At 45.5% G+C, this 10,121-nt stretch overlaps 1 long non-coding RNA gene across 1 annotated transcript; it reads right to left on the bottom strand.

Moving 5' to 3' along the window:
• Positions 1–1,097: 1,097 nt before the first annotated feature.
• On the bottom strand, positions 1,098–7,918 carry LOC129125052 (uncharacterized). Its single transcript, XR_008534925.2, has 2 exons — positions 7,709–7,918; positions 1,098–1,221 (listed from the first exon to the last, which is right to left on the bottom strand). It is a non-coding gene; the product is annotated as an uncharacterized LOC129125052 (long non-coding RNA).
• Positions 7,919–10,121: the final 2,203 nt, after the last annotated feature.

The raw sequence follows: 10,121 nt of genomic DNA, 5'->3' as shown, positions 1-10,121 counted from the left end.
TTACACAGCCTTGATCTAGAACACACCTGTAATTTTCCACCCACAATCCCTGCTGGCAGGGGTTAATGGTAGGTGGCTCCTGCCAAGTGACTCAGGCCATGACTGGGGCCTGCCCAGCTCTGATAAAATCTCTGCCAAGCTGTTTAGAGGATCCCTTGCTCTGCTCACACCAGCTCATGTGGGTGTTGTCTCTACAGTCCTGGCTCTGCTGGCATGTATCCCCCTTTTAGCTGACAGCTCACATCAAGCTCCTGGGCTTTTCAGTGAATTTGCCTGAATGAGAGAGATCCAAGAGCTGCATTTATGATGTAACACACAGTGTCATGGGTTGTGGACCATCAAAGAGATAGATTCTGTTGTCACTTAAAAGAGAATGGTGGTTTTTTTCCTATGACCAGATTATTTAGGTTTTGGTTTATTTGTTTTTGGGCTCTGCCAGTGTTGTGTGCTGAGCTTGGCCCACGCTGGGGATGGGTGACCTCTGTGTGAAGTATTTGATGGCTTGATGTGGTGAGTGGGGACACCAGTGGCCTCTGCCTGGCTGCTGAGGGCTGTTAAGTGCTTGCTCTGGTGCAGGTGCTGGGTGTAAATCAGGAGTTAGTCACCTGCAGAGGTGTTTGGAGCAGCTTGGGCACAGGTCTGCTTTGCAGAAGTGCTTCTTCACATCTCTCTGGCAGAGTAAAGATGTCTCAAAGCAGTTACTGATTAATTTTTCATCTGTTTGATTTTCCTCCCTGACAGAGTGGTAGAGAGACACTGTGCCAGGATCAGTGCTGCTCAGCACAGAGTGGGGATGAGACTGCAGCACTTTGCAGCAAAATGGTGCCATATTGGCTTTGTGTTGATTCATTCCAAATATTTATTCCTCACTAGTTTGTTTCTGTGTGAGCAGGGAAAGAAGAATTGGAGAATTGTGCTTAATATTAATTTTCAGTGGTGCAGTTAATTGTAGACTTCTCTGAAAAGTGAATATATTCCTTTTCTAGTGTTCCTTCCCCCATTAACCTAAGGATAGGTGAAAGCTTTGACTTCACAGGGTTGTTACTGTTCTGTCTCTCAGTTCCATGTGTAGTGAAAGGAAACAAATCCAGCCTTACCTGTGTTGGCTAACATAAGAGTTGGTCAGAAGAGAGCAAGGGAGTGGGACAGAAGCTCCTTGGTTTCCTCAAAGCTGTTTCCCATTATGCCAAGCACTCTCATTCCTCCTCCTCCCAGTTCCTTCTGCATGGAAGGGAGAGCACAGAATTTCAGTGCCTTTCTCCTGGATGGAGGGTCAGGGTGCTGATCTGGAAAAACTTACCCACAGAGACACCTTTTAACTCTGGGCATCAGCACAGAATTCCCTGATCACTGTCAACAGTGAGCTGGAGACCTCTGTGGCCTCCAGCACCAGGCATGGCCAGTGAGGGGAAGTGTGGGTTTGTGGTGGAAGTGGCCCTGCACCCCTTCCAGAGTGACAGCATGGCATGGCTGAGGTGGCAGACAGCTAAACTGACCTCAGTGGTGGCTGCTTGCTAAAGCCAGGCTGTCACCAGTCTCAGAGATGAGGGGAGCTGCTTTTGAAGGCTTTGGGACAGACTTTTCTCAGATAAGAGGGGCTAAGTGAGACCCAAAGGACAGAAGCCCTCCTCAGTACCTCATCCCTGAGTGCCTCTGTTCCTGTTCATTTGTAGCCAGAAGAACATTTAGATGTTTTCATAGACATGAGTATTGCCACAATTGCCCAGCTCTGGTCTTTCCCTCTGCAAGGCTTTGATTGTGGGACCCCACACTGCAATCACTCTGAAAATGAAACCAGCCCTGAGTAAGAGCTGCTGGTTAAGCACTGAGTCATGGAGGGAACATGTGGCAGCAGTTTCTCAGAACTCCTCCTGGCTTAAGTGGTAGCAAAGAGGAATTCTGTCTGTGGTTGTAACTGTGCCCGGGGTTCCTAGATTTGTGCTGCTCTAGTGCACAGGCAGCAGGAACTGTCACCACAGGTATTGGTGACAGCTGTCATCAGTCCTGGAGTCAAGAGCAGAGCTGCAGAGGGGCTGTTTTACCTCTAGGAAGCTGTGCCTTTAGTGTCATGTGCTTCCTCCCACTGTGTGCTTTTCTAATCCTGATGGGCCTAACAGCAGCCTGATGGAAGTGTCTTTGCAGTTGGTTTTGGCCACCCCAAGGAGCTTTGTCTTTGTCTTTGCACAGGATGATTCAGTGAAGGTGCCAGGAGGGAACAGTTTGACCAGACAGAGCAATAATTTCTTGTTGGGTGGCCTGAGATAGCCATGGTCCTAGGAGATTAAAGCTTTTCAGGAAATGCTGTTGTTCATGTGGTCCTTTTCCATTCTTGTGTTTTCCACTTGCTTCCACCTAGAAGAGTTTTGTGCCAAAAGAGACCCAAGAAGATTTCTACTCCTTTCACTGATGATCTCTTCCCTTGCCTTTCCTTTTGTCCTTGCCTCAGTCCCCTGAGATCTCAATCCCCAGCTGCCAGCCTGTGTCAGAATCAGCACTGGGCAGAATTCAGGCTCTAACTTTATCCCCCTCTGCAATTTCCCAGCCATAGTATTTTAATTCCCTTCCTTCACACCTATTTTTGGAGCATATTTGTAAGGTCTAACTGTAAGTCCAGCAGCAGTGAGAGCAGTGGGAGGGTGCTGTGCTTGCCAAGGAGAGCAGCAGTGGCCTGACCTGCTGCTAGGGGTGCAGGTACCTGTTAGTCCCTCGTGCCACATGGACTCAGGGACAGTGGCAGTGCAGGAATGTCTATCCTGAGAACATAAATGGGTGGTGGTTGGTTACACAGCTCAGCAGGTGCTGCTGCTTTGAGTGGAAGGATTGATGTGCAGTGTGGACTTGCAAGAAACCATGAAATAGTGTTTTAACAGACCCAGCACATCTGGGAGCAAAGGATTTTAGAGCTGGATTGGGAACTGGTAGTGGCAGTATGACTGTGACCTTGTTAAACATAAACCTAAATAAAAAGAAGACTCTCCCAGCTAATACTGTAAAATATAACAGAAGCAAAGTTAAAATACTTACTGAGTTAAACTTGGCAAGTGTTGTGTAAGAAAACAATATTAGAATTAGGTATTCTTTAAAAACAATGCAAAAAAGTGTGATTTGCCCTCAGGAAAGAGTTATCTTCATAAAAGCTGAACATTGTTCAGTGGTGAAGACAGCATTAGGAACAAAAAAGTGAAAGCAATGTGGAAGGGGAGGGTGAGCTGAGCACAGTTAATATAAATTAGAAATGAAGTGCAGAAAATTAGAAATGAAAAGGAAAATGTAAAATTATCCTTGGCTGCTATCTTCAAGGGCACTAAAGAATTTAAACATTCTGCTTGAAACAGAAAAAGGAATTGTATAAGGTCTCTTTGAAATGGAAATGCTGCAATTGTTAATGATGATGAAAATAAGTAGAAGCATTTAGTAAGTATTTCTGATCTGTGTTTGGATGACAGCAGAATAATACACTAGACTCACAGGAGGACAATGAATTAATTTCTCAATTATTAGGCACCAGGAAAAGAAAAGTATTATAAAACACCAACTAGTAATAAGCATTTTAGAAAGTACATGTTCAGATAACGTGCAGGCAAGAGCCCCAGCAGAGGTGTTGAGAGGATAGGTGCTGTACATGTGGCAGGTCTGAATGGTGGGGAAATCCAGGACTCTGGGGTTTTAATGTGCCAGAAGGAAAACTGGATTAGCCCAGCAAAACAATCATGGGAGGAGTTGAGAGTGGAGGGCTCTGTGGTGGCTAAGCAGCAGCACTGCAGAAACCTCACAAACTGAATTCTGACCTGATCTGGCACAGCTGTTAGAAAGCTGCCAGCCTTTTCTGATAATAGAGCCCTGTAACAGTGCAAACCAGCTGCTTTCCCTGAGAAAGAGCTCCTAGCTTGGGACTGTTACTTGCCACCTGCATCAGCTATTCCAAACCATCAAGAAGAATGCAAACAATATCTCAAAACACTTGGGGTGAACTGACTGATCATTACAGGGTAACAGTTTGTTACTGACTGTGGTGGTGTTTGCAGGGGTCCCAGGATGAGGGAAGAGATGAGAATGTTGACTCCATGTTTCAGAAAGCTGATTTATTATTTTATGATATATATTATATTAAAACTATACTAAAAGAATAGAAGAAAGGATTTCATCAGAAGGCTGGCTGTTGCAGTGTGATGCCATTTCCTGTTTCAGCTATCCCAGTAGTTTCCCAGGTGTGGCAATACCTTCTCCCTTCCCCTCCCCTTTGCCTCCTTGCTAAGTGCAGTCAATCTTATCATTCCAGCATCGTGTGATTGGCAAAAGTTCAAAAGGGGTCATTGGCTTGTCCAAGTGTCATTGTCCCCTTCCCCCCCTCCCACCTGGTTGGTGGCTCACCTGTCCCTTCCCTCCCCCTGCCCCTAAGCTTAAAAGACACGGGGACCATGCAGTCGAGATTCTGTGGAGCTGTTACAAGATTCAGACATCTGTGACACTGGAATAAACTCTGGATTAAACCCTCTGCAGAATCTGTCTCCTTTTCCTCTTCACCTAGCCTGAAGCCTTTCCACCAGAGGTAAACTGAGTTTCTACCATGCCTGGACTTGTTCTGAATGCCCAACTGCAACTTGCAGCCAGCCAAAGGCGTCTCTGAGGTGAAACACCACAGCTGCCACCTTTGGCCCAGCAGCAAGGGCCAGACAAGCCCAGGCATGTCCCACCTGGTAATAGCTGGCTAAGAATAGAAAAGAATGATAACAAAGGCTTGTGACTGACCAAGACAGTCCAGACAGCTGGGCTGTGATTGGCCAACAATTAGAAACAACCCCATGAGACCAATCCCAGATGCACCTGTTGCATTCCTCAGCAGCAGATAACCATTGGTTACATTTTGTTCCTGAGGCCTCTCGGCTTCTCAGGAGAAAAAATCCTAAGGAAAGGATTTTTCATAAAAGATGTCTGTGACAACTGACCAGCTGGGGACAGACATGAGATGTTTGTAAAACTCTGTATAAAGGGATGTGTGAATAAGCCAAAAACATTTTTCACTCCATGAAAAGAATATGTCTTGTCTCTCTAAAGCAAAGTTAACAGCAACAGGGCTCCTTCCCTTCTCCCTCTTTCTCTGTGGGCTTAGGGAGAAGCCCTGAGGGAGATGAACCCTTTGTGTAGCTGCTGCATTTACAGCCTCTCCTGACTCTTACAGGACAGAATGACAAATCAGCTGCTTTAGGAATAGGTTGTTTGGAGTCATGGAATCAAATAAATAAATTTTTAAAAGGCTCTGGATCAAGAAAAGCCCCAGAGTGCTGCTGACTTGAGAGACAAGTGGGCTGGCTTAGATTCCAGGCCACCATTCCCCAAAGCAATGTGGATTTTGGATTCACTGCTAGTGGGGGTGGTCCCACGTTGTTTATTCCTGGGTATTCTGTCCACCAGTGAGTTCAGCTCCTGCTTACATAGGAATTCATTTCCTGTGGAAATATTCTGAATGATGATACAGATGCTGAAAACAGTAATTCCTCTCTGATGGGTGAGTAGGGGGGCATGCAGCCTGTAGAGCTTGGAGCCTCCCTCTGAAGAAAAGGTCTGCTTGCAGGGGAGCTTTTGGGGCTGCCATGGACTGTCCAGCTGCAGGGCTTGGATGCTCTGTGGAGCAGCCTGTGAACTGAGGCAGTTTTCCCACCTTTGCACCTGCTCCAGGACAGGATTTCCAAGATGAATTCCAGAAGGTTCTGTGTGCTGGCTATGACTCCAGTGGGCAATACCAGGGGCTGGAGGCCTGGATGAGATCTGGCAGCCCAGATTGCTCCTGCATAACAAACTGGAGTATAAAAGGGTGAAATGCTGCCTAAGGAGGCTTCAAAGATACAAGACAGACATTCCTGGGTGCTGCTTCCAAGCCAAGGCCTTTGAGCTCCTCACTGCAAAAGGGTGGAGCAGGAGAGGAAAATCTCATCAAAGGAACAGCCTTTGCCTGCTTGTCTCCCTTGCCAAGAAGGCAAGGCTAAGGATGAAATATTACACTGTTCATACAGTCATTTTGCTTTCAGTTGTATGATAAAAAATATTTATTGTATTTTTAATATATAAATACCTGCACAGTCCCCCACCTCCCCATCAGCTTTGTCTCGCAGCTTCTCCTGTGCCTCTGCTTGGATGTATTCACCACAATGGCAGAGGTGGTAATTCCACTTTATATTCTTAAAGCTGCCTTGCTAGGAAGGTAATTTGGTTTTCTTAAAAGGCTGGAGTGCTTTTCTCTGAATTGTTATTTAATGTGTATTTTTCAGATGTACTGACATCTCCAGTGAGCGTTTCATAATTTAAGGGTAAATTATTTCTTCTCAGTCTTCTAGGAAATGCCAGTACCTGTGAGTATCATAGAGAGAGGCCTTTGTGTGTTCAGTTAGCTCTGAGATAGGGGCATTCAGTTTCTGTGCTCTTGCACTTTGCACCTGGTATTATTCATCTCCATTCATTACAAATGAGCTTCTCAGCCTAATCTTTTGTTCCTATTATCAGCCTGCTATGTGTAATGCTGATGTAAAAGCAATATTAATCATTGGATGAATGGTAGGAACTAGAAATTGAATTACAAATGGAATTATTAGTATTTATGTAAGCCTAATTATGCTGTAATGTTTTGTAGACCTGCATTGGAAAAGATCTGCACCACACAAGGGATGCTTTTCCTGGTGCAGCTTTATATAATCAGTTCTCAGTATCTGGAGTTTTCAGTAGGTGATTTTTAGATACAGTTTTAGAGCCCAGTGCTGCTTTTTCTGTGCAGGGTGAGGGAGGGGAGTGAGCCTGGGGGCCCTGCTTGTCCTTATCTTCTGGGGGTGGGAATGCAGTAAATGAAACTAGTTCAGGGAAACTCTTAATCTCTCTACATTATCTGTCTGATCTAGCAGAGATCCCATGTTAAAAAATTTCCAGGAATTAGTAGCTTCTACATCTGGGAAGAACTTCAGTCCTAAAACTTCTTTGGCAAAAGCTGCTTGGAGGATGTTTTTAGGGGCATACTGTGAGTGTGACAGGCTGTTCCATCTGTTTGCAGAGCAGTTGCAGGCTGTGAGCAGAAGAGGTGGGGAGGTACCACTGACCTCTTCAAGGGTATCACCGAAGCTGGAAAATACAGCTTGGAAATGCATTTTAAAATACCTCCTTAGGTGTTAGCTCTGCATCAGTCTTTGCATGTCCTAACTGGCACTGTGAGGCTTGGGGTGCTGATATTGTAGAAATCCATAAAACACAGCTCCAGATGTCAGCCACAAGCTTTGCAGTTTCTGAAGCATTTCAGCACTTCTTAAATGTCTGACTGTGCTTCTGCTTACAGAATATTTTCTTTGTCCTATTCTTTTAGCAGTTGTTGGGTTAGAATGTAAAGAGGACATTTTTCCTAATAATCACATGAAAACTGGTAGTAGAAAGTAATTCTTTTTAAATGTAATTCTCCTATTTAGCATTACCCCAGTAAAAATTCTATTATTCAGAAGAAAACACCAGAAAATGAATTCTTCTAGTTTCTCTTCTAAGACCTGTTATTAGTGAATCTGAGTGAGTGCAGTGCTGCAGGCTCCTGCCATTTTTTCCAGCTGCAGTGTGACTGCTGCCTGATTTGTGCATTGTGCAGTTTGCACACTGGGTTTGTCTGTCAGTCACTTCTTTCTTTACCTGTTTCTGTTCACAAACTGACAGGACTGGCAGATTAGCATTACTGCAGAGGTACCTGTTATTGGAGCTGTTGTTTCCTTCATCCATTATAGATGGGGGTTCCAAGGACATTCTCATTGTTCAGTAATTCACAGACCATGATTTGTATCTGCTCACTAATTCCCTGTACGTGGGCTGTGCATTCTCAAGGGTTTTGTGCAGAGTGACCCTGGCCTGGGTCACTGTAAAGCCACATTTAATTTAAACAAGGGTACATTCAGCTGGCCAGAGTGTGTGTTTGGAGTTTAAATTCATGGTGGTTTCCTCCTGCCTCCATGGGGCTGATTACCACACATTCCTTTCTTTTAATTTCAGCCCTCTGCAGTTCTAGGAAAAGGTCCTTGATTAAGTACTGAGAAACCAGTCTATTTGTGGGTCTAATTTTACTGCTTCAATTACATTACTGTATGCTAAATATAGGAAGGCACCAAGCAAATCCCAGATCCAGGGCAGAACAGGGTGTTCAAGAGCACTGTTCAAGTTTAAATGGCATGGTTTGGACCTCTGTGTAATTCTAGCTAATGAACCAATTTCTCACCGAGCATAAATGAGCACATCTACATTGATTTATAGGCAAGGAGCTGGGTCATCAGTTTGGCACAGCTAAAAATGAGCCCAGGGCCCAATTCTCTGCTTCCAGCCCCTAATTGAAGGGAGCAGAGATAAATGGTGCGTCATGCTGTGGAGTTCAGAAGTCCTGGAGGGACTGCAGGGTGCTTCAATCTCTAAGCTGGTGCTTGAGAACCTGAAAATCATAGAGAGGAAAATGTTCAGCAGCCTGTAACCTGGTCTTGTGATTTGCTGCTCACTCTGCATTGCTTTCTGTGCTGTTCCCTGGGTGGGGTTTTAATATCCCTAAAGAAAAATTCCATGTAAGATAGCAATGAAGCCTGCTTGTGTCCCAGAGCTGGATGTGTGGCCTTGGCATGGCAGGGACCTCCAGCAGCCCCTGTAACCTGGCAGGTGGGAACTTTCCTTCCATCCAGCAGCTGAAGGAAACACCCAACAGACACAAACCCAGAGCATTGCAGTAGGTGAGGGACTGATTGCAGTGCAGACAGAGCCTTATCTGTGATAGCCTGTGAGAGCCTCCTGTATCTGGGGGAGCAGCTCCTGGACAGCCCCTGGTGGCCTCAGGCCAGGCCCTGTCCCGGGGTGCCAGTGCCTGGGACATTCATTGTCACCCCTGGGCTGGCTTAGGGCACCAGGCTGCCCATGCCCAGCTGAAACACACAGTGTCACACTTGTGACACCAGTGTCACCTCCCAGCACAGCTGACACAGCATTTCTTGGATTGTCCAGCAAGGTCAGGCCTGAATTTTATAAGAGCTGTGTGACTGCTCAGCCAGCTGTGCCACTGACTGCAAACTTTGCAGCAGGATTTTTCCCTCTGTTCATAGCTCTGTGCTGCTGCCTTGTATTTCTAGGGCAGCTTGTGGGGAACCCTGAAACAAACTCGTTTTGGTTCCTTTTTTCTCTATCTCAAGGCTTTTCTCACATTCCTCACAGCTGGTGACTGCTCCATTTCCCTGAGTCTCATTCAGAGTGCTGTACCTACAAGCCAGATACTTGTCATCTCAAAAAGATGTTTGTTTCCACAGAAGAATAGCAATGAGGTTACTGTCTGCTCCCTTCACAGTCAGCCAGGCTGGGAGAAGTCCAAATATCCAATCATCCCTTGGAATTCATAATGGTTGAAGATAAAGCAGCCAAAAATAGGTTCTATGAGCTGGATGGCTCTATAACTTTCTGTGTTTATCTAACAAGAAAATGTTAGGAAGTACAGTGGGTCATGGACTAAACTGAGCAAGATCATGAGGCATGTGGGGGCTCATGGAGATGAGCTTATTGGTTATTTATTTGATTAACTTAACCTCTCTCTGCATGAGAATTGTCTTCTTGCATTGCTCTTATGTTTGCTTGATGATAAAAGGAAAACCAACCCAGCTGTACTGTGAGGCATTAAGAGATGCTGAAAGGAGTCTTTTGGGGAGAGGAGGGGGGAGCAAGGAGAGTTTGCACAGCTCTGCCAGAGCCTTATTTTTTCCTGCCTTCCAAGAACAGGCTATGTTCCATCCCCTGCCGCCCCCTCAGCTGGTGCTGGGAAGAACAGCTGAGTTCCTGAGTTTAGCTCACTGTTCCTGGAAGTCACTGAGACAACAAGCATCAAGAAACCAGCATTTTCTGTAGCACTCTCTGCTTCAATGGAAAAGATGAGCTGATCTTGATCCTGCTTGTTCACTAGCCAGGATTAACCCTCACTGCACCAAGACAGGCTACAAAATGTGCCCTTTCAGAAAGGGACTGTGTGTCTGGAAGCCACTCTGAAATGCAGTGTCACACCTTCAGTAAATGCATCCCTGAGGTAACTCAGGCTGTCCAGGTTTATGCTGGGACCCCTTTTGTTGTTTTTTTTTTTTTGCCCATCA

The sequence above is a fragment of the Agelaius phoeniceus genome, chromosome 11, assembly GCF_051311805.1.
Source record: "Agelaius phoeniceus isolate bAgePho1 chromosome 11, bAgePho1.hap1, whole genome shotgun sequence".
In the NCBI taxonomy this organism is placed as follows: Eukaryota; Metazoa; Chordata; class Aves; order Passeriformes; family Icteridae; genus Agelaius; species Agelaius phoeniceus.
Note: the sequence above shows the minus strand (reverse complement) of the source record. Positions and strands in the feature narration are given on the sequence as shown.